General features: G+C 44.1%; 1 long non-coding RNA gene across 1 annotated transcript in view; it reads right to left on the bottom strand.

Annotated features, from left to right (window-relative positions):
• LOC132400358 (uncharacterized) overlaps window positions 1–25,455 on the bottom strand; it is a 69,984-nt gene that overhangs the window by 18,507 nt on the left and 26,022 nt on the right. The window contains exon 3 of the long non-coding RNA XR_009514236.1: window positions 25,133–25,288. This is a non-coding gene — a long non-coding RNA (uncharacterized LOC132400358). The remainder of the gene's footprint in view (window positions 1–25,132; window positions 25,289–25,455) is intronic.

The following is a 25,455-nucleotide window of genomic DNA, read 5'->3' as shown; positions in this document are numbered from 1 at the left end:
CCAACTCCCTGAATTCACTTTGCAGTATCTCATCACTCACCTTACCCATGTCCTCAGTACCAACATGGCCCACAACCTCTGGCAGCTCACTCTCCCACTTAAGAATGCTGGGGTCTCATTCTGAGAAGTCCCTCACCCTGGGACATGCAAAAGGCAAGTTAGTTTCCTTGTCATGGGTAACCCTAGTTTGGAACGGGGTCCAGAATTGACCCTATAAACTGTGCTGCTATTGAGAGAGAGAGGGAGGCGTCCAGTGCAATGAGAGAGAGAGAGAGACAGAAACTGCTCAAAAGATTGAAGTTATGGTTTCTCTGAAAGTTGTTTACCTTTCCACAAGAACACTTGCCTGCTTGTTAAAGTTCCTGCAAAGAGCGGAGGGCAGAGCAGGTTGATGGACAGCTGGCGTCCAACATGTGGAGGTAAAAACCAGGTCCGCTGTTACACAGACAGACACACAGTGTGGACACTGAACGAGCTTTGTTGCACCCACAGGAAGGTGGGGTTTCAGAGGATCGATTTGTAGAAATTGATCAGTGGCTCACAATGTGAAAAAGTACTACCGGTGGGGAATTATTCCTTTCCTGGGTAATAGTTCCACCACTGAAGAACAGTCGTACGTATCATGGTCATAGTCGGTGACCACAACAGGAATGCAGAAGACAACGGGAAGACTGACGGCATCACCTCTCACCTCTCTCTCTCCAACTTTACTCAACTAACTACCTCGAACTGAACTGAACTCTCTTCATCACATCGTAAGACTGTATCTATTTACCCCTAGGTTTGAAAGAGCCTGGTTTTGTTCCTATTTCCACACACACATATATATATCTTTGCTAACCTGTTCAATATATCTGCATTAATATTACTGTATTGCATAGTTACTAATAAACACTAGTAGTTTATAGCAATACCAGACTCCAGTGTGTTCTCCATTTCTGCTGGTTCTTTAATCTGGTCATGGGGTACGTGACATCACAGAGTGTTGGGTGCCAGGAATGTGCTGCCTGAGGGGGTGGTAGAGACAGATACATCAGCAATTTTAGGAGACATTTAGATCGGCACATGAATGTGAGGAAAATGTAAGGATATGGACATAGTGTAATCATATAACAATTACAGCACGGTAACAGGCCATCTCGGCTCTTCTAGTCCATGCCGAACGCTTACTCTCACCTAGTCCCACTGACCTGCGCTCAGCCCATAACCCTCCATTCCTTTCCTGTCCGTACACCTATCCAATTTTACTTTAAATGACAATACCGAACCTGCATCTACCACTTCTACTGGAAGCTCGTTCCACACAGCTACCACTCTCTGTGTAAAGAAGTTTCCCCTCGTGTTACCCCTAAACTTTTGCCCCCTAACTCTCAACTCATGTCCTCTTGTTTGAATTTCCCCTACTCTCAATGGAACTGGGAATAGGGTTGGCAGAAGAGATCAATTTAGTTGGCCATTTTGGTTGCTAATTTATTTGGTTTGGCATAACATTGTGGGCCAACAGGCCTGTTCCTGTGGGTACTGGTGTATGTACATAGTTCAAAGAGTCAGAGGTGAGGTGTGAGAGGGTGCCCTTCCAGTTCCTCACTGAAATTGTACTGGATGTTCTAGGACCCAGCAGTGGCAAGGCGCACACACGAACCAGAGCCCAGCAGTTTGAGAGACTACCTCAGTAAATCAAGTCAAGTCAACTTTTATTGTCATTTCGGCCATAAGTGCTGGTACAGTGCATAGTAAAAATGAGACAACGTTTTTCAGGACCATGGTTTACATGACACAGTACAAAAATCTAGATTGAACTACGTAATAAGAAAAACAGAGAAAGCTATACTAGACTACAGACCTACACTGGACTGCATAAAGTGCGCAAAAACAGTGCACCCATTACAATAAATAATAAAAAGGACAATAGGGAAAGGCGTCAGTCCAGGCTTCGGGTATTGAGGAGTCTGATAGTTCGGGGGAAGAAACTGTTACATAGTCTGGTCATGAGAGCCCCAATGCTTCGGAGCCTTTTCCCAGACAGCAGGAGGGGGAAGAGATCATATGAGGGGTGCATGGGGTCCTTCATAATGCTGTTTCCTTTGCGGATGCAGCGTGTAGTGTAAATGTCCGTGATGGTGGGAAGAGAGACCCCGATGATCTTCTCAGCTGACCTCACTATCCGCTGCAGGGCCTTGTGATCCGAGATGGTGCAATTTCCGAACCAGGCAGTGATGCAGCTGCTCAGGATGTTCTCAATACAACCCCTGTAGAATGTGATGAGGATGGGGTGTGGGAAATGTAATGTAGGCTTTGCAGCAAATTCCACTTTCATTTGACGAACGAAAAACAAAATCCAGCACTGTTCCCATAAACTGCACCTTTATAGCATCCTGTATCTCTATTAGCTGGTGATTGCTTTCAGGGAGGAGGTACAGGAGTCTAAAGACACTCACAGGTTTCTGAATGGACAATGGACACTACCTCTTTTTATTTGCTCTCTTTTCACACTATTTACATAATTTACAGTATTGTGCGAAAGTCACAGCCACCTATATATAGCTCAGACTTTTGCACAGCACTGTAGTAATTTTATGCATTGCACTATATGCCACCATTTAAAAAAATACAAATTTCATGCCATTTGTGAGTGATGATAAACCTGATTCTGATACAGGTCTCTATTGTGGGCTGAGACTGGGAATGGGTCACAGAGAGGGGAATCATGGTTGGGAAAAGTGGAAGAGAGCAGAAAGCACCAGAGAAACATTCTGTAAGGATCAATAAAGCAAATGCTTGGCATCAAATGACCTGGCCTGGTGTCTCAGGGATGGGTGTGTCTGTACCCATGCCAATGCCACTCCTGGCACTCCTTCTATGCCACCTAGCCCACACCCCTCCTGCAGGGCTTCACCCCCACCTTTCCCAACGTCCCTTTCTCCTGCCAGATTTGCTCTGTGCTCCACGTTGACAAATACAGTATTGTGCAAAAGACCGTGCACCCTAGCTATATGTGCCTAAGACGTTTGCACAGTAATATAAATATTCTTTAGTAAAATTAATAGTTTTCTTAATATGTATTATGTATCACAATGTACTGATGTACTGCTGCTGTAAAACAGTAAGTTTCACAACATGTGCCAGTGAGATTTTACCCGGTTCTGACACTGATCAGCCAGCTCCATCACAGGAACAACCTTCCTCCACCATCAAGGACATGTTCAACAGGTGGTGCCCCAAGGCGGCGGCATCCATCTTCGAGGACCCTCAGCCTCCAGGACATGCCCCTTTCTCATTATTTCCATCAGAGAGGAGTACAGGAGCCTGAAGACACACAACAGCTTCCTCCCCTCTACCGTCAGATTTTGGAACAGCCCATGAACCCATAATCACTATCCCACTATCTTTTGCATTGTTTATCAGAGTCAAGCTTACTATCTTTGACATGTCATGAAATTTGTTGTCTTGCAGCAGCAGTTGAGTGCAATATATAACAATTATTATAAATTACAATGGGTATATATAAACAAATAATGCAAAAGATCGAGCAGAGAGATCTTCTGATCTATTTATTTATTGTAATTTATAGTAATTTTTTTTTTCTGTCTTATACTATACTGCCGTTTCAAAACAACATATTTCATGACATGATGTTGGTGAAGATAAACCTGCTTCTGAATCTGAAATGAGGGGAAGGAAGTTCAGAGTTTACAGCACCAGGAGTAACAACCTAATGTAGTTGATGGCAGCCCAGTTCCGCTGGTTAGGAAGGGGATAGCTGAGGGGTACCTCAGAGGAATCTCTTTGAAACCTATTGAATATTGAAAGGCCTAGATAGAGTGGATGTGGAGAGGGAATTTCCAATAGTGGGTGAGTCCAGGAACAGAGGGCACAACCTCAGAATAGAGATATGTTCATTTGGAACAGAGATGAGGAGGAATTTCTTCAGCCAGTGGGTGGTGAATCTGTGGAATTCATTGTCATAGATGGCTGTGGTGGCAAAGTCATTAGGTATATTTAAAGCAGGGATTGATTAGCAAGGGCATCAAGAAGGCCGGAGAATAGAGTTGAGAGTGGTTATAAATTGGCCATAATGGAATGGCAGAGCAGACGATGGGCAGAATGGCCTCTTTTTCTCCTATGTCTTATGGTCCTCTGGACAAAAATTTACAAGGTTATGCTGTCTCTCATAAGTTACACTTTACCACATCGTACTGAGCTATAGGGTGTGTCTCTCTCTCTCTCTCTCACTCTCCAGATTCACTCCAGATTCACTCCAGACTTTGTGTGACAGCAAAAAAAATGTGCAAATATTGCCAATTAAAGAAAAAAACATTTAAAGAGAAATCAACTCCACTGAAAGAAATGAATTTCTAACTGATTTTATATCCTCAGTTGTTCTCCATTCAACAATTCCACACGATTCATGTCACCTGACAAGATGTTTTCCAAAGAACAAACATAATTAAGCACCTCCAGAGTTTAGGGATAAGGACCTTGCTGGGCCATTCGGTAATAAGGATTAGGAGGCTGCGAACTATTCTTTATTCGCAGAGGGCAGTTTCACCATAAAGTGAAGTCAAGTATAAAATGTCCGCTAATTACTAGGAGCGAGTTAAATGGCTTCCCTCAGGAGGGAAAACACCTTGCAGACTTTTTCACCTTATTTGTAAGCTGAGGAGAGTAGAATTGTGTTGATCACTGGTGCAGTAAACACATTGCATCGCTGCTTCTATTTCCAGTCAGTCAGATTCAAGTTCAGGTACATTTATTTATCACGTATCCAGCGAAACGTACAGCAAAATGCGTCATTTATGTTAACAGCCAACACACCCAAGATTGTGCAGAGGCAGCCCATAACTGTCACAACACATTCTGGCGCCAACATAGCCCACCCAGAGTGCTCAGCAGAACAACCCAAGCAGCAGGAACAACAGCAGAACAAGGCAACCAAAGCAAAACAAGCCGCCCCCCCCAGTTACAGGACCGGCCAGGTCACTTTTGGGCCTCCAGTCCTTGGCCCCGGGCTCTAAAATTCACAGCCATCGGGCCTCCAAGCATTTGCTTCTGGCCCTGACCCCACTCTATCTACCTCGGGACTCTCCAGCTTGGGTCTTCGACCTCCAGGCTTGCCAGCCACCAGACCTCAGTCTTTGGCTTTGCCCTGCAGACTGCGCTGACCTCTGGTTCTGTCCCCAGGCCTCTCCAATCACAGGTTTGACCTTCAGGCCTCGACCATCTTGACCTCTGGTTGATCCAGAGCACAAAGCAGAAGTCCATGGCCTTTTGTGAGGATGTGAGATTACTAAACGATTCTCCAAGGCATCCATAACATCATCTAAACAAAACGCTGTGCTCCCCTCTAGATTTTTCCCCATCCTACTGATGTCCAAAGCCAAAGTCAAGTTTGCACATGTAGACATATTCACAGCTGTAATAAAACACTTACTTGTGGCAACATTATAGGCAGATAGCATCAGATAAACAGCTGTCTTGTAAATTAAACGCAAGTTATACAGAATATTTACAAGAAAGAACACGAGCAGAACCAAGTCTATTATAGTGCAAAGTGATCAGTGTGATTAGTGTACGATTCTTCATTCACTTAACTACAGATAATACCATCTGCTGGTAAAATCATTTAGTTATTCTGTGGCAAACTCCTTGGGTAGTAACAGTGACCATAACAACTTCCAGTGCACATACAACCCTGCAAGTGGCCTTGTGGTCAGAGGGAGTTCCTAATGTTCAATTGCACAAATCAGAGTCAATTAGCAGGTTTATCATAAGAGATCACAGAGCACTACAGCACAGTCCAGGGCCTTCGGCCCATCACATTGGGCCCACCTCTTAACTGTTTATTTAGTGATATAGTGTGGAACAGGCCCTTCTGGGCCTTCGAGCCTCGTTGCCCCAGTAACCACTGGCAAACCCGATCAACCCTAACCTAATCATGGGAGAATTCACATTGAATAATTTACCTACCCGGTAGGACTTTAGACTGTGGGAGGGAACCGAGGCACCCAGGGGAAACCGACGCATTCCACAGCGAGGACACAGACTCCTTGCAGACGGCGCCAGAACTGAGCTCTGAGCGGCAGAAGGCCCTGAGACGCAAAAGCGTTGTGCTGACAGCAACACTACCATGGCACCCCAAACCTGCTCTAAAATCAGTCCAACCTTTCCTTCTCACATAACCCGGTGACCCATTTCTCTTTCATTCATGTGCTTGTCTCTGAAATGTCCCCAATGTATCTGATTCCATCACGACCTTTGGCAACACGTTCCATGCTCTTGCTACTCAGATCTTACCTTCAATATACCCCTAAAATTTCCTTACACCATCTTAAAATTATGTCTTCTGGCATTGGCCATTGTCATTCTGGGGTAAAGGTACTGGCTATCAACTCTATCTATGCCTCTTAGCATCTTATACATCTCTATCAAGTCATCTCTCACCTTCCTTCAGTCCAAAGAGAAAAGACCAATTCGCACAGCCTATCCTCATAAGACATTCTCTAATCCAGGGAGTACCTTGGTGAACCTCCTCTGCACCCTCTCTAAGGCAGTCACATCTATCTTATAATGAGGAAAACAGAAATGAATGTGATACTCCAAATGTAGACTAACCAGGGTTTTATAGACCTGCAGCATTACCTCGTGGGTCTTGAACTCCATCCCCTGACTAATGAAAGCCAACATACCATGCGCTTACGTAACCACGGGAACAACTTGTGCAGCAACTTTATGATCCATAGGCATGGACCTCAAGATGAAGTGATAAATTTCATTGTATCAAACCCTGCAAAACATGCACATCTTTGCCTACAGTGAGTTAAGAAGGACACTGAAACTTCTTGGTTAATCTCAGAAATGAAATAAGACACCAGGTTTAAATGAATCTGCTTTAATAAAAACAACAGATATATTTTTCTGCAATAATTAAAATATGCATGGGGTGTGGAACATCCTCCTAACAAATCCCTAGTTTTAGGTTACAGTGGAAAGGATGTGTTTGGCATTGTTTGCTGTTCTGAAAATTGTCAATAGTTTCTAGATCATAATTACTCTAGGAAAGATTATACCTTCAAAAAAAATTAATTACAAGTAGATCAAGAAACAGAAGAAAGCATTGAATTGTGAGGGTAAGAATAGGTTTGGTGCCAGCAGAAACAATGATGAAGGAAGGACTTCCACTGTGTAACGATTCAACACTTTGAACAGTGTGGCCTCTCACTTTCAGTCTGGCCGTGGACACTACCTTGAGCTGCAATTGGGTTTTTGATGTCAGACTGAAATTTTAACAACCCAAAGAGAAATAGATGAAGTTTCAAGTATTCATTTCATGTGAGTTTGTCCGTGTCCTCAGCTTACCTAATATTTAAAATTGTTAGTGAAATATTCTAAATATTTTGGAAATGCATCATCTTTTACCTCACAATAGCAATGGTATAGATAACAAAAAGCACTTTAAGCCTGACCGACATACACACGTTGAGCAAGGGAGAAATTATCAGGATACACATCCTCCATTTCCCCCAGTATCTAGCTCCTTTGAAGTTCTCTTTATTCCTATTGAAGATATCATGCCATAGAACATAGAGGAGTACAGTGCAGGAAAAGACCATTCAGCCCACAATGTTGTGCTAAACCAACTAAGAAGCAAATCAAAAGCACCCAATCGCTAATCCCTCCTCTCTGTGCCATGTCCACATCCCTCCAGCTTCCATACATCCATGTGCCCATCCAAACATCTCTTAGAAGTCTCTAATTTATTTGCCTCTACCACCAAACCAGGCAGCATATTTCAGAAATCTATGACTCTTTGAAAAAAAAACTTACCCCTCACTTCCCCCTTGAACCTACCCCCCTCTCACCTTTAATTCATGCCCTCTGGTGTTAGATATTTCAACCATGGAAAACAGATACTCTGTCTACTCTATCTATGCCTCCAATAATCTTATAAACCTCTCAGATGTTCCCTCACTCTCCGGCGCTCCGGAAAAAGCAACCCAATTTTATTCAGCCTCTCATGATAGGACATGCCCTCTAAACCGGGCAGCATCCTGGTAAACCTCTTCAGCAACCTCTCCAAACCCTCAACATCCTTCCTATAGTGAGGCAACCAGAAATGTGTGCAATATTCCAGACGTGACCTAACCAGAGTTTTATAAAGTTGCAACATAACCTCTTGTCTCATCTAATTCTATAAGCATTCCATAAGCCTTCTTGACCACATAATCAACCTGTGTAGCCACTTTCAAGCAACTATGAGCTTGGATCCCAAGACCTCTCTGCCCAGTATTCCCGTTAAGGACCTTGTCTTTAACAGTGTACTTCCTCCTTGCATTTCTCCTACCAAGATGCAACACCTCATATTTATCTGGGTTAAACCGTCTGCTATTTCTCAGCCTATATCTGTAATTGATCTATATCGTACTGCATTTTTTGCCAGTCTTCTACACTATCCACAACTCCACCAATCTTGGGATCATCTAACTCAGCCATCTACGTTTTCATCCAGATCACATACGGCAGAGGTCCCAGCGCAATCTCTGCGGAACACCATTAATCACAAATCTCCAGCTCAAATGTCCCTTTCAACCACTTCCCTTTGTCTTCTATGTGCAAGCCAGTTCGGGATCCAAACAACTAATTTGCCGTGGACCTCATATTATGACACTTCAGTTCATTGGTCTGGAAAAGATTACACAGGTATGGGGCTATGTGGCCAAGAGGTAAGGTGCAATGGTGACCATTTTAAAGTGAAGGAATTGTTAAGCAAGAACTTGTATACACTCAGTGGCCACTTTATCTCCTGTATCTAATAATGTGGCCTCTGAGTGTACACTCGCGGACTTTTGCTGCTGTAGTCTATACGCTTCAAGTTCAATGTATTGTGCATTCAGAGATGCTCTTCTGAGCTGGTCTTAGGCCTCCATCGGTCAGAGTTGACCATGGATATTGCATCCTAGCCATCCAGGTATGCAAGTACATATGGAGAGCAAGCTGTTGCCCATGTAGCAAGCTCTCCCCTCTCCACGCATCTGATAAACCCAAAGGAACGTCAGAGACCGATGCAGCATCACAGGAGTTGTCAGTCAGCATTGACCTCAATGTAGGACTCCCTTTGGGACTCCAGCTCCAGATTTTTTCCCCTCGGGGTTTACTCGCCAACCTTTCCCGTGAGTGGGTATAGCTGCAAGGCAGCAGAAGTCTGAGATCAGTTTCCTTCTCCTACATGAGCTGCCAACCACGACCGATGGGCCCCATCTGCCCGAAGTAACTGGTCTCAAGGCACCAGTAACCTGCCTTTGCCTCTTCTCCTGTCAGTAGAAACGGTTCCTCCAGTCTTAGTCGCTAAGCTATATGTGAAGGCCAGGAGCTGGACTTGGTTGACAGAGGCTGTTTGAGGTGCACGCCATTGGGAGCATTTAATAGGTAGTGGGAGCTTGTCCCCATAACCAACCTCAGCCATAACAACTTTAACAAACCTGCTCTTCTGCGCACCACTGTTATATAGCATTATCTGAGTTTCTGTCACCTTCCTGTCAGCTTGAACCAGTCTGGCCATTCCCCCCTGAGCTCTCTCATTGACCAAGGCATTTTCACCCACAGAAATGCTGCCCAATCCACCCCATTTGGACCAACAATCATTCCACGGCCGAAGTCACTTGGATCCCATTTCTTCCCCATACTGATGTTTGGCCTGAACAACAACAGAACCTCTTGACCATGTCTGCATGCTTTTATGCATTGAGTTGCTGCCACATGACTGGCTGATTAAGTATTTGAATTAATGAGCGAGTGTACAGGAGTACCTAATAAAGTGGCCAGTGAGTGCACACTTTCATTTCCAGAGTGACTGCGACGATGCCGGTTGTATACAATGGCTTCTCTTCCTGTCCCTGCACCATAACCTCAGGTGTCTACCCCTTCCTATTGGGCTGTTTTAAGCTGCTTTCACTGGTGACACTCAGACCACAACAGCGCGTATCCAAAGATATTCATCCCTGCCTCAACCTCACCCTCAATGCCCTCCGCCCAGCACCATCTCAGCCCTGTCCTCCCCACCCACCGTCATTTATCCCATTTCTCCATTTCTGCAGGTTGGATGGACGAGCAAATAAAAGGCATTGGAGGATGGAAGGAGACAAATTGAAGTAGGAATGTCGATCGGAAAAACAGAATGGTAACTTGAGGAGTAGATAGGCTGTGGTGGGCCATGGCAGGTGATGTTCTCAAAAAGGACATCATTTGACTGGTTATTTAGATATGTGAGTGAAACAGCACCCTCACATCAGACCTAACACTGAGGTGTAGCTTGTAGAGAGAAAAGACTCAAAGATATATTAAAGGGTCATTGGGTTGGAATTCAAGTTCACATTGGGCTCCATGGTAGCTTGGTGCTATTACAGCTCAGGACATCATAGTTCAGAGTTCAATTCTGACATCTTCTTAGATTGGCACAGGGATGAAAGAGAAATGGGGTCACAGGGCTCTGTGAGAAGGAAGGGTTAGATTGATCTCAGAGCAGACTGAAAGTAGATATAGGGTGCCACAGTAGTGTAGCAGTTAGCATGACGCTATTGCAACTTGGGGTGTTCTGGAGTTCAGAGTTCAATTCCAACGCCGTCTGTATGTCGTCCCTATGCAATGCATGTGTTTCCTCTGTTTCCTCCACATTGTCCAAAGACATACCAGGTCAGTTGTAAATTGTCCCAATTGGGTTAGGTTTAAATAGGGGTTGTTGGGGATTGCTGCAGCGGGCAGTTTGAATGGCTGGGAGGTCACACTCTGTGCTGTACTCTGAACAAATAAAATTACACACACACACAACTAAATGAAACATCGTTCCTCTGGAACCAAAGTGCAAAATATAGTACATTCAGTCAAACACAGCATGCATAGTCAAAATCCAGCACATACCGCCTCCCCTCTCGCTGTGAAATAGGGACATCTCTTTTTCCCTTATTAGGGGGAGAGAGAGCCTGTGGAATGTCAAATACCGGGTGAACGAGTAGTCTTTGGGATACTGCAAGTCTGTGTCTTTATTGATGCTTTGAGTGCTCAGTGGGGGTTGCCGATTTTTTTTGCGGGGCAGGAGGGTCATTGCTTTGCTGCTGCTTGTGCATGGGAGGGGGGAGTTGGGGATTTGGGAATTTGCCCCTGAGTGACGATTAACAGGGTGACATACAGTGTGAGGTGCATGTTCATGTGAGACAGTATAATGTTGGTGGCACTGTTATAATAAAGCAAGCCATTTTATAAAAGTGTGAAACATCAGCAATGAAAGATTGATCTTCTAACTATTTGTCATCTTTCCTTTTTCTTTCAGATGTTGAGGGCACCAGGTTTCCGAACAGCCCATGAATCCACAAACTCTGCTTTGTCAGTTGTCTCACTCGGGTTTTTGGTCAACTGTACCAATTCCCATGCCAGGCCCTAACCTGCTTCTGCAAAACAACAAATTCCATCACATATGTCAGTGATAATAAACCTGGTTCCAAAGACTTCACTCTCTATTGCCACATGTTTTAAGGTACCGCATAATGTGCCTTATTGTTTGAGAACAATGCCATTGGGTTCATGGACAAATGTTCCTCATGAGGATGGATTAGCTAACATGACACATCTGTGGAGGAGGATCAGATAGGATTTGGAAGACTGTTGAATACTCACTTTAATCCTGATGCTGATTCTGAGTTAATAAGGAAAGGTCATCTTTTCCTAGTACTTACATTTAGCACCTTAAAAAAAACATATAAATCTTATATAAAAACTTTCAAATCTCTTACTATCTTTCCTTTTGGTTAGTCCTGACGAAGGGTCTCGGCCCGAAACGTCAACAGCACTTCTCCCTATAGATGCTGCCTGGCCTGCTGTGTTCCACCAGCATTTTGTGTGTGTTGTTGTTTGAATTTCCAGCATCTGCAGATTTCCTCGTGTTTGCTCTTGTATAAATAAGTTAGGGCATAGCAGTTAGTGTGACATCTTCACAGCTCAAGGAGTTCCAGAGTTCAGAGTTCAATTCTGGTGCCGTCTGAAAGCAGTTAATACATTTTCCCCTTGAACTGTGTGGGTTTCCTCTGGGTACTCCGGTTTCCTCCCACAGTCCAAAAACATACTGGTTAGTAGGTTAGTTGGTCATTGTAAATTGTCCCGTGCTTGGGCTGGTGTTAGTTAGGTGGGTTACCGGGCTGCCCAGCTCAGTGGGCCAGAGTAGCCTGTTCTGCACCATATCTCTAGATAAAATAATGATAAATTATACATGGATTCAGGGAAAATAACATTTGTAATATTCTTTGATGGGCAACATCTGTGTGCCTTTAAAAATAATCTCATAACTCTTGAGTTAGGAGATAAAGTGAGCTGTCTTCGTTAGAGTGGCTCCTTGCAAATTCAAAGATGTGAGGAACTAAAAAACAGTTTCAAAATGAACGACTCCTACTTGGCTGGAAAAAAAAACCTCTTATTATTATTTCTATTTGTGCCTGTACAGAACTCTCAGAGAAAATCCCTTGACATTCTTGCAAAGAGATGTTTCTGAATTTCAATTGGTTGTCAGACCTTATTTTTCGCTCCCGATTGCATGCACGTTGGACCATCTTAGTAATTGAGTTGAGCACGTTAAGTGGAACAGGCTGAAGAATAGCGCATATGTGAATCAGCCGCAGATGCCATCCACATAGCATTCTACATTTGTATCGAATCAAAGGCTTTTCCTATATTGTTTGCTTCCTACAGTCAACAATCTTTACAAACTTTCTGTGTACCTCACTGGAGCAACAGCAGAGACCATCAAAGCTGTAAACCCAACAAGGAACACAGGTCAAGACTTCTCACCAGGATCCCAAAGGAACAAGCTGTAGCAAAGCGAGTGTTGGGAGCTTTGTTTACCTTCAAGTTCAAGTATATTGTCATCTGACTGTATGTATATACAATCAAACAACACCATTCCTCCAGGCCACTGTGCCCCCACTCAACATATATCGCACATACAAAATATTACCATAAATAAGTTAAAAATATACATCAAAAATGTATGCAATGTGCAGCGCAGGTAAACAGTAAACTGTAACCAGCTCGCTGCCCCAGTGATGGGTCCTCAGTGGTGGTGGGGTATTCATTAGTCCAACGGCCTGAGGGAAGAAGCTGTTACCCAGTCTGCCAGTCCTGGTCCTGCTTCCTGAGGGTAGTGGGTCAAAGAGGTTGTGGGATGGGTGACAGGGATCCTCAACAATACTCGGGGTGATTCTCGCAGCAGTTTTACCTGTCCTCTATCGGGTCTTGTGATCCAATGCCTTGCAGCTTCCACACCTCACAATAATGCAGCCAGACAGCACACTCTCAATGGTGCTCCTGTTCAAAAGTTGTTAGAATGGAGGGCGGTGAGACTTGTATGCCTCAATATCCTTGATTTCCTTTACTTCTATATAGGGGAACTCTGGCACTCTTACAGCAAACAGCAAGCACCTATCTGCAATTAAAAGTTTTAAGGAAACATGGTGACCCTTTAAGATTCAGCAGTCAAGACTGGCAAGACTGAAAGTTTCCAAACTTGTACTTGCTGGTGCAAGGACGGTGCCCTGATCGGGTTGACACACTCATTTGTATGAGCATGTCTTGAGGATAGGTTGAGTTAGCTCGGGCTTTTCTTTTTGGACGAAGGAGGATGAGAGGAGACTTGACAGAGGTGTACAGGGACAGGGATCAACTGGGCAGCCAGAGACTTTCACCCAGGACAGAAATGGCAAATGAGGAAAGGCATACTTTTAAGGTGACTGGAGGAAAGTATAAAGACTTGTCAGAGGTAAGTTCTTCACACAAAGTGGTTGGTACATGAAACATCCTGTCAGGGGCAGTGGTAGAGGCAGGTACATTAGGGACAATTAAGAACCACTTTAGATAGGCACATTGATGATAGAAAAATGGGGGGTTATGTGGGAGGGAAGGGTTGCATTCTACTTCCTCAGGAATTTGCAGAGATTCGCATGTCTTCAAAAATCTTTACAAACTTCTAAAGCTGTGTACAGTAGCAGAAAGTATACTGACCGGCTGCATTACGGCCAGGTATGGGAACACCAATGCCTTTGAGTGGAAAATCCTACCTTGGATTCGGCCCAGTAGGTCACAGGTAAAGCCCTCCCAACCACTGAGCACATCTACATGAAATGTTGCCGTAGAAAAGCAGCATCCATCATCAAAGATCCTCACTATCCAGGTCATGCTCTTCTCTCGCTGCTGTCACCAGGTAGAAGGTACAAGAGCTTCAGGACTCACACCACCCGGTTCAAGGACAGTTACTACCCCTCAACCATTAGGCTCTTGAACCAAAGGGGATAACTACACTCATTCTACCTCTGGTGTTCCCACAACTGATGGTCTCACATTAAGGACTCTTTATCTTGTTATTTCATGCTTTCATTATTTATTGCTATTTATTTATATTTGCAATTGCACAGCTTGCTGTTAATTGATCCTGCTTATAGTTACTGTTCTATAAATTTGCTAAGTATGTCCACAGGAAAAAGAATCTCAGTTGCATGTGATGACATGTATGTACTCTGATAATAAATTTTACTTTGAACTTCAGATTGATCTCAGGTTAAATGTTTGACACAACATTGTGGGCCAAAGGGCCTCTACTGTGCTGTTCTACGTTCTGTGATCCAACACACAGGTTCTATGAACCAATCAGTGAGCACTGCACACAACATTATCACCCATTAACCTTGTCCAACAGAATATTTCCACCAAAACCAGAAATAATCATGAGCCATTTCCATTCATTGAGTCACAGAACACTGTAGCACAGAAACAGACCATTTGGCCCATTAGATCCATGCTGGACCATTAATCTGCCTAGTCCCATCTGCCTTCACCTGGACCATAGCCCTCCATACCCCTCTCATCCATGTACATATCCAAACTTCCCTTTAACGTTAAAAATCAAACCCACACCCACCACTTGTGCTGGCAGCTTGTTCCACACTCTCACAACCCTTTGAGAGAAGTTGCCCCCCAATGTTCACCTTAAAGATTTCACTTTTCACCCTTAACCCATGACCTCTAGTTCCATTCTCACCAAGCCTCAGTGGAAAAAGCCTGCTTGCATTTACCCTATCTAAACCCCTCAATTTGTATAATTACCAAATTTTCCCTAATGCTTCTATATTCTAGGGAATTCCTAACCTATTCAACCTTTCCCTGTGACTCAAGCCCTCAAGTCTTATAACATCCTTGTAAATTTTCTCTGCACTCTTAGTCTTTTTACATCTTTCTTATAGATAGACCAAAACTGCACACAATAGTCCAAATTAGGCCTCAGCAACAAATACACAATTTCAGTACAAGATCCCATCTTCTGTACCCAATACTTTGATTTGTGAAGGTCAATGTGCCAAACGCTTTCTTTAAGACCCTCTCAACCTGTGACACCACCTTCAACAAATTATGGACCTGTATTCCCAGATTCCTTTGTTCTACCGCACTCCTCAGTGCCCTACCACTCATTGTGTAAGACTTGCCCTGGCTGGTCCTCCCAAAGTGCGACACCTCACACTTGCCTGCATTAAATTCCATCTGCCCTATTTCAGCCAGCTGGTACAGATCCTGCTGCAAGCATAGATAGTCCTCGTCGCTGTCCACTAAACTCCCCATCCTGGTGTCATCCATAAATTTGCTCATCCAGTTTATCACATTATCATCCAGATCATTGATATAGATGACAAACAACAGACCAAGTTCCAATCCCTGTGAAACAACTACTAGTTACAGGCCCACAGTAAGAGAGGCAATTACCCACTACCTCCCTCTGTCTTCTCTCACAAAGCCATTGTCTAATCCATTTTATTACCTCATCTTGAATGCCAAGCAACTGAACCTTTTTGACCAACCTCCTTTGTGGGATCTTGCAAAAGGCCTTGGTAAAGACCACGTAGTCAAAATCCACTGCCTTGGCTTCATCAACTTTCCTGGTAACTTCCTTGGAAAACTGTTTAAGATTGGTTAGACACAACATACCATGCACAATGCCATGTTGACTATCCCTGATTATTCTCTGTCTATCCAAATATTATATATTCCATCCCTTAGAATACCTTCCAATAACTTTTCAACTACTGATGTCAGGCTCAACAACCTAAAATTTCCTGGCTTATTCTTAAAGCCTTACTTAAACAACAAAACAGCATTGGTGACCCTCCAATCCTGTGGTACCTCTCCTGTCTCTAGTGATGTTTTAAATGTCTCTGCAAGTGACCCTGCAGTATCTACACTAGCATCCCACAGGGTCCAAGGAAACACCTTGTCAGATCTTGGAGATTTATCCTCCCCAATTTGTCTCAAGACCACAAACACCTTCTTCTCTCTAATCTGTATAGGGAACATGACCTCACTGCTATATTTCTTCACTTCTATTGTCATAAGGGAGCAATGGGTGTGGACCCAAAAGCAAGACACAGACACTGAACTACCAGGAACAGGACGAGGTGTGCAAAGGAAGCAGGGGAAGAGAGGAAGAAGACACTGGACACAACACCGGCCCCAGATGAGACAAGGACTCCAGGCCTGGGCTAGGACCTGACTAGGATAGGGAACCAGGACATGGAACTGGGAACTAGGAGCCTGGGCTTGGACTCCAAGCCAGAGACTGAACCTGGGTCTTGACTCGGGCTCAGACACCAGAACCAGGCAAGGATAAGACGTGGCACAGGACAGGATGAGAGACTCCTGGACAGGACAAGGGAACCTCAGCACAGGACAAGGGAATCCCAGCACCGGGCTGGGCAAGGTACTCCTGTGCTGGGTGAGGCACATGGACATGAGAACACAGAGCCTTGGTCGAGTGAGAGACAACAGGACTGGACGTGAGACTCCCAGAAAGGGAACCCCAGCACAGGACAAGGGAATCCCAGCACAGGGCTGGGCAAGGTACTCCTGAGCTAGGCGAGGCACATGGACATGATGAGAACCCAAAGCCTTGGTCAAGGGAGAGACAGGAACATGGAACACAGATCCAGGACCCCTCCTTGGGTACAGAACATAGGGCTGGACTCATCACACAGAACACAGAGCCAGGTCCCCTCCTTGGATACAGGACATAGGGCCAGGACTCATAACACAGAACTCAGAGAGGCAGTTCCCAACACTAAAGAGTGGCAAAACAGCTGGACCTACCTAGCAAAGGTGTGGACACAGACAGACAGTTCCAAACAGGGCAAGGCCCCAGGCAGAGGCAGGAAGGGATACAGACAGGAACAATCCAGCAGCCAGAGGCTGAATCCTGAAGCTATTTATGAGGCCAGCCCAAACCAGAATCAGCTGCCTTAGCACAAACTGGGGAAACCCGAAAAACCTGGAATAAGGAACATGGACCAGACCGTGAACCGGAATGCGGATTTCATGGACCGGACCATAACATCTATAGACTGTCCACCTCATGAGTAATCACAGATGCAGAAAATCCATTTAAGATCTCCCCCCTCTCTTTTGGCTCCACGCATGTACTACAACTCTGATCTTCAAGAGGACTAATTTTTCGCTGTGCTATCCTATTGCTATTAGGGCTCTTGGAATCCCTCAGGATTCTACTTCAACTTGTCTGCAAGGGCAACCTCATGCCTTCTTTTAGCTCTCCTAATTTTATTCTTAAGTGTTAAACCAATCCCAATCCACACTTGCCAGATCCTTTAAAAAAACCATCAAAATTAGCCTTTCTCCAATTTGGAATCTCAACCTGAGGACCAGAACTATCCTTTTCCACAATTACCTTGAATCTAATGGATGGTAAATGCTCACCTACACAAACTTCTGTGGCCTGCTCCGTCTCGTTCCCCAATAGGAGATCTAGTATCACAGTTTCTCTAGTTGGGACTTCTGTGTACTGATTAAGCAAACTTTTCTGTACACATTTCACAAGCTCTTTCCCATCCAGCCCTTTTACAGTCTGGAAGTCCCAGTCAATATGTGGAAAGCTAAAATCGCCTACAATCACAAACTAAACGCTTCTTGCAACAACCTGAAATCTCTCTACAGATTTGCTCCTCAAGTCTCACTAATGGCTACCATGTCAGAATTCCACATTCTGATCCATACCCTAAGGTGGCCCGCTTTTCCTACAACGCTCCTTGCGTTGAAATACACACACAGCTCAGAACATTAGTCCCGCCACACTCAACCTAGGCTTAACAATACCTCTCGCCACAACCACTCCACTATCTGTTCCGGCACTCCAGTTTCCAACACCCTGCAGCTCCAGTTTAAATCCCACCACCCCCCCTAACCCTCCTGCACCCTGTGGAGCACAAGCAAGCCTTCCCACTAGGATATTATTCCCCCATCCAGTTCAGATGCATCTGTACAGGTCCCACCATTCCGGGAAGAGTGGGAAATATTCCAGCCATCCCTCCTACACCAACTCCTTAGCCACATGCTGAATTGTATGATCTGGCCTCACTAGCACGTGGCATGGGTAGCAATCCTGAGATTGCATGAGCTCGTCATCCCCTGCTACCCATGCCATTGGGTCCGAGATGGGTCACAACCTCTGGTTGCTCACCCTCCCACTTAGGAGTGATGTGGACTCAATCCAAGACATCCCTGATCCTGGAACGTGGGAGGCCGCAAACCATGCGGGAATCTCATTCGTGTTTCCTCAGAACCTCCATTCTGCTCCCCTGCCAACAAATGCCCTACCACTACAGCTCATCTCTTCTCCCCAATCCCCTTCTGAGCCACAGAGACAGACTTAGTGCCAGAGACCTGACCTCTGTGGCTTTCTTCAGATCAGTCACCCCTCTTGCCAACAGTATCCAAAGTGGTGGAGCTGTTGTTGAGGGGAACAGCCACCAGCCACAGGGGCACTCTGCATGAGGTGCCTTTCACCTTTGTCCCTCCTGACAGTCACTCAGTCATACTGACTTCTGAGGGAATCTCTTTGTTGCCTGGTTTAGGTGAAGTTAAAGAAATAAAAAGACATATCCCAGTGGATGTTTATAGGATGGTTGTCGGGGCTCCGAAAGGAATTCCCAAATCCTACTCACGTCGAAGAGGTGGCGCAAAACCGGCAAACAATCAATGTGGTACTTTTATGAGAATATAGATTATTATTTCCAAGTGATTACGGGCTTTCAAACTGGCTCACAGAATCATTGAAATGTAAAGAACAGAAACAGGCCCTTTCCATTCACCTCATTCCAAGCAACCACAATGCCTTTCTGTGCTAGTCCCATTTGTCATGTTAGGCCTTGATTCCTCTTCATTCTCAGGAGCATTTACTTATTTATTTTACTCAGCACAGGTTGTCTTCTTTTGCACAATGGTTGCATGTCAGTCTTTATTTTTTATAGTTTTTCATAAATTATATTGTATTTCTTTATTTTCATGTAAATGCCAGCAAAAAAAAAGAATCTCGGGAAAGCATATGGTATGTACCTCGATAATAGACTTAATTATGATTTTTTCATTTAGAGACACATCACTGGCCATACCACCCAGCAATCGAGCAGCTTAACCCTGGCCTAATCACAGGACAATCTACAAACCACCACGTCTTTGGTCTGTGGGAGGAAACCCAGGCCCCTGGAGGGAAGCTAAACACACACGGGAAGGAACACACGGGCCTGCTTAAAGAGCTCTGAACTCCGACACCCTGAGCTGTAATAGCTACCATAGCGCCCTGTTGCCTTTGGATCTTGATGGCTTATTTTCCATTAGACCATAAAATACAGAAACAAAATTAGGCCATTTGGCCCATTGAGTCTGCTCTGCCATTTCATCATGGCTAATACAATTTTATTCTCAGCCATACTCTCCTGCTTTCTCCCTGTATCCCTTCATGCCCTGACCAATCAAGAATCTATCACCCTCTCCTTGAATATACATGAGGACTTGTCCTCTACAGCTGCCTGTGGCAAAAAAATTCCGAAGACTCACCACTGTCTGGCTAACGAAATTCTTCCTCATCTCCATTCTAAAAGGACTCTCCTCTATTCTGAGGCTCTGTTGTCTGGTTTTAAGACTCTTCCAGCACAGGAAACATCCTCTCCACATTGACTCTATCAAGGCCTTTCACCATTTGATAGATTTCAATGAGGTCACCCCTCATTCTTTCGAATTCTAGTGAAAACAGCCATCAAACACTCTTCATGTGACAAGCCATTCCTTCAGTATTCTCCTCCTGCACACTTGACACCAAAATACATAGAGATTTCACACTGAAACTCTTCAGCTTGCCATGAATTTTGGATACTGGAAACATTGAACCATGCAACGAGATTTTGAGTTTCAGGGTAACCTTAAAACCAGTTCACATTAATTACCCATTTGTAATTTACAAGTTCTATGTCTTGCACATAAGTTTTTGACATAGATCAAACCCAAGATAATGTTACTAAAATGACAAGAATACACAATCCTATTCATCTTTGTGGGGGGATATTTTGTCAGATTTTCAACATTAGCGGAGAATAACCCTCGTAACAATTCCAGTGTCCACTTGTTTTTCATTAGGTGCCATCTGCAAATGTTTTTTATATTAAGTTAATTTAATGTCTAAAGCTGAATAGTTTTCAGTTATTCTGCTAATTGACATCAGCAGGCTCCAGTATGATTTCAGTGGCAGAAACAAGCAACACAACAAACATCATTGTCTCCTGCTAGAGATTATTGCGTTGGCAAAGGTATGAAAGCCTCCCTCGGTCCTTTAACTAATTTATCCCAAATGGATAATGAAACAAACATTTACCTCAATTTTCAGACTTTAATTGGTAAATTGTTACCCTTGAGGTTATAGACATAATGTTCATCTTGCAGTCAAGTATAAGAAACTCATTCAAATTTCGCTTGACTTTTCGTTGTGAAAATTAACAATCAATAATTTGTCCATTGTTACTGGGTTTACTGACTGGCTTGTCTTTACCCATTAGCATCTGAATTACATTCGTCTTTGTTCTCTTTGTCAGATCAGACGTTAATGCAGGAGGGAGACTATCCTCAGTGTCAAGAACTTCTTCCTCAATGACAACAAGACAAAGGGGACAGTGACCGACTCCAGCAGAACTCGCACCTCTCTTTACACAAATAGCACAGTAGTGGAAGCTGCGAGCGGTTTCAAACTCGTGCAAGTGCACATCTCGCACACCCTCTCACGGTCCCAGAGCACATCCTGCACAATCAGGAAATCTCACCGATGCCTCTACTTTCTGAGGAGGCTGAAGAGAGCTGGAATACCGCATCTATACACAGTTCATTCTACGGATGTGCATCCCAACGTGCTGGATCATGGCACTGTACGGAAACTGCACTGCGGCAGAGAGGAAGGCTCTACAACATGTAGTCAAAACAGCCCGACACATCACTGGCACCAGCCTACCACTGTCAAGTACATATGTACAGAAAACTTCGAGCAAAGGGCCAGTAACATCATGAAGGATCCCACCCACCCTCTTCATGGACTGCTTGTCCCACTCCCATCAGGGAGGAGGCTACGTAGTATCTACATCAGGACCACCAGACTCAAAAACACTCACTTTCCCAAACAGTAAGGCTGATCAACACCTCCACCCACTAACCCTCCTCACCACACCCCCAAACACCACTGCTTTATCATTTCCTGTCAGTCACCTTATGTGCAGACACTCTCGTGCCTAGCATCACTTTATGGACATACAATCGATCTATGTACATAAGCTCTCTTATTAATTTATATTTATTGTGTTTTTCATTGTTATTATGTTCTTTATCTTTCCGTGTTTCTGTGCTGCATTGGATCTGGGGCAACAATTATTTTGTTCTCCTTTACCGTGGTGTATTGGAAATGACATTAAACAATCCTGAATCTTGGTCTGAGTTTTGGTCCCGATAGCAGAAGTGAAATGTCCATCAGGAGAGCTGTGAGACCCGCTCTCACCGTTCTGCTGCTCTCTCGCCTAGAGGCCGTGCTCTCGCCCAGAATCACTGTCACCCCATGTGTCCTTCCTTTGTACTTCTCTCCACTGTCACCATGGCCATGCACCTCCTGGCTCCATTTCTGGGCCTTCCACTCTGTCCCCTGCCTAGATCTCAGGTTTATACACTTTATCCATTGTTCTCTGGATGATCCTCTTTCCGTATCTCACCCAGAAGATTAGTCTTGACGCAAAACATTGACTCTCCCTTCCCCTCCACTGATGCTGAGTTCCTGCCACAACTTGTTTTTCAAACATTTTTTTGGGGAATCAAGCTTGTTCTCTTTCATACTGTCAGTTTAGACTTCTTGAGTTTCAAAGCAGTGATGGTATAAGATAAAGCATATTTCAGTTTATTTATCTATTTATTTAGAGGCATGTGTGGAACAGGCGCTTCCAGCCCAACAGCACACCTGTTTAACAACACAGACAAAATGCTGGAGAAACTCAGCAGGTCAGGCAGCCACCTATGGAAATAATTAAACAATTGATGCTTCATACTGAGACCCTTTATCCAGACTGGAAAGGAAGGGTTGAGATGCCAAAATAAGAAGGTGGGCACTAGCGTACTCACATGACAATTTACAATGACCAATTAACCTATTAAAATGGTACATCTTTGGACTGTCGGAGGAAACTGGTGTATTTAAAGGAAACCCACACACCTACAGGAAGGATATACGAATTTCTTACAGAAATGAACTCAGTGGAGGAATCTGCCACATCCAAACGAACCCTAGTCACTCAGGGGATGGAGTGTACAAACTCCTTACAGGTGGCGTCAGGCTTTAACTCCGAGCTATAATCGCATCGCACTAACCGCTTCCCTGGCGGCCCTTGTCATTTCCCGTCCCCTTTATCCCTCTCTCATGTTTTCTCTTTGCCTGCCCAGATGGTATGGAGCTCAACTAAGGTGGAAGAAAAAAACTCTGGAAGGATTCAACGGTCAGTCGGCATCTGTAGAGGGAATGGGACAGTCGACGTTTTGAGTCAAGGTCATTCTGGATGCGATACAAGAACCATTAAGAGCAGCAATGGATGAATTGTAGATACCCAAGATCTTGGCAGGGGAGCAAAGTAGGAATCCTAGAAATGGAGCTGGAAGGCACATGGGAGACAAGTAATTGTGGCACGGATTAGATGGGCTGAAGAGAATGTTTCTGTGCAAGAAACATATTAAAGCTTCTGCAGAATCTCTTGATTTTATTATAGAGCATCCAGAACCGTTAGAACAATGTGCAGTGGAATCAGACATGGACCTTTACCATTTCCCACCTCCTTGCCCCTCTTCCATGTTATCCCCTTGCCCGCCCATCGCCTCCTACTGGTGCTCCTCCCCCACCCCTTTTTTCTTTCTTCCATGGCTTTTTGCCTCTTTCACCAGTCAACTCCTAACTCTTTGCTTCATCCCTCCCTCTCCAAGTTTCACCTATTGCCTCGTGTTTCTCTCTCTCCCCTCCCCCTACATTTCAAATCTACTTCTCAGCTTTTTTTCCCTCCAGTCCTGCCAAAGGGCTTTGGCCCAAAGCGTCAACTGTGTTTTTTCCCATAGATGCTGCCAGGCCTGTTGAGTTCCTCCAGCATTTTGTGTGTGTTGCATATATAATAAGGATTATTAATAATCTCAGAACTAAGTATTCAAGTGAAGAGAGATCGTAATGTGACAGAATTTCACACAGCTCAGAGTGAGATGTTTATGACTAAAACTAGCATCATAAACTTAAATAAAGTTGATTACAATGCCAGGGTTTAGTAAGACATACTGGGTAAACAGAATGAAATGCAAGGTTGTAGCTAAGCTGTATCACATACCTGGGAAAACTTCTCATAATTGTCAAGTATGTGCACACCTTTAAAAAATAAATACCACAGGATAAGAATGATCAGTCAGTGGCTAGTTAAAGTGCTGATAGTTAGATCATAAAGCATCGACCAGTACAATACAGGAAAAGGCCCTTCGACCCATAATGTTGTACCACACCAGTTAAATTAATGCTCAAATGGCCAACTAAACTAATCTCTGCTGCTTACACAATGTCTAAATCCCTTCAGTTTCAAAATAAGTTTATTATTGATGTAGGTATATGTTACCATATACCTCCTTGAGATTCATTTCCTTTCAGGCATATACAGGAAAATAAAGAAGTACAATATAATTTGCAAAAGCACTGTACATAAACAAGGACTGACAAACAGCCAATGTGCAACAGAAGACAAGCTGTGCAAATAAAAAAGTAGTACTGAGTCGAAAATGAGACTGTAGGTTGTAGATTGGGGAAGGGTACGGGAGTGAACCCTGAAGGAAATCCGGAGCTGGAATCCTTAAGTCGAGTTCGACACTGACTGGCAACTCCTGCTGGTGCCGAGCTGTATCAGTCTCTGCTGTTCCTTTGGATTCATCTGCTGTGTGGAGAGGGGGAGCCTGCTGCACGGGCAACAGCTTGCTCTCCATATCATACTGCCCTGACTTGCATGTACAACGTAGACAGCTGTGACACAACACCCATGGTCGACCCTGACCAATAAAGTTGTAGAAGTGGTTCGGAGTTGTGGTGAGCCAATATCTCCATGCTGGTTCGGACTGGCTGAGAAGTCAATAGGCAGATCAAGCAGATTATGCTGTGAAGGCTACAAGTATGACAGGTGGCTGGGAAAAATCCAGAAACCAGCAAAGGGTAATTAATGAAGAGCAAGAAAATAAGCTTTGAGAAAAAATATCAAGGAATACAGATGGCATTCCTGAAAATTATGAAACAAAACAATAGCCAAAGTTTATTTCGGGATTGGTTTGGGTTTGGCGCATTATTATTTCCATATTTTGCAGTTTCTCTGCATGAGGCTGACATGGGAATTAAAGGAAAATAAGCAAATGGCAGCAACTTCAAACCATCCTTGCACTTGTTTTTTTGCTGTTTAAGTCACTAAAAGGGACCAGCAGTAGACTGCTTTGCAACAAAGGATTACCTAATAAAGACAGAGATTAGATGAAATTTTGTCCTTCAGAAGCTTGTGAACCTTTGTTATTCTCTACCTTTTGAAGGCAGCACAATCTCGTAGTGGTCAGCACAATCACTTTACAGCACCCAGCGGTCACCAATCAGGATTCAATTCCTGCCGCTGTCCGAAAGGAGTTTCTACGTTATCCCCGAGACCAGAACAAATTTCATGGGTGATAGGGACAATCGATAATCAACTCATACCTGGAAAGTAAATTTCTTTTAAGAAGATGCTGCTGAAATTGCAATTATTCTGTCCTCTTTACACTTGTGTACTGGAAATGACGTTAAACAATCTTGAATCTTGAATCATTTTTCATTCCGGTTGTTGGATCCTGATGGGTTTGTGATCCAAAGGTTCTGCATAGGTCAAGAACAAGGCATAAAGGTTACTGCTGAGGATCGTTTTATTAATTTAAGTCATTTTATCACCTGTTACAAGCACGGAAGACAAACAAGAAAGAGGAGCCGAGAGAACAAAGGAAAGGGAAAGGTAGTTGTGGTCAATGATGGACTCTGGTATTTAA

Source organism: Hypanus sabinus, chromosome 10 (assembly GCF_030144855.1).
Source record: "Hypanus sabinus isolate sHypSab1 chromosome 10, sHypSab1.hap1, whole genome shotgun sequence".
Lineage (NCBI taxonomy): Eukaryota > Metazoa > Chordata > Chondrichthyes > Myliobatiformes > Dasyatidae > Hypanus > Hypanus sabinus.
Note: the sequence above shows the minus strand (reverse complement) of the source record. Positions and strands in the feature narration are given on the sequence as shown.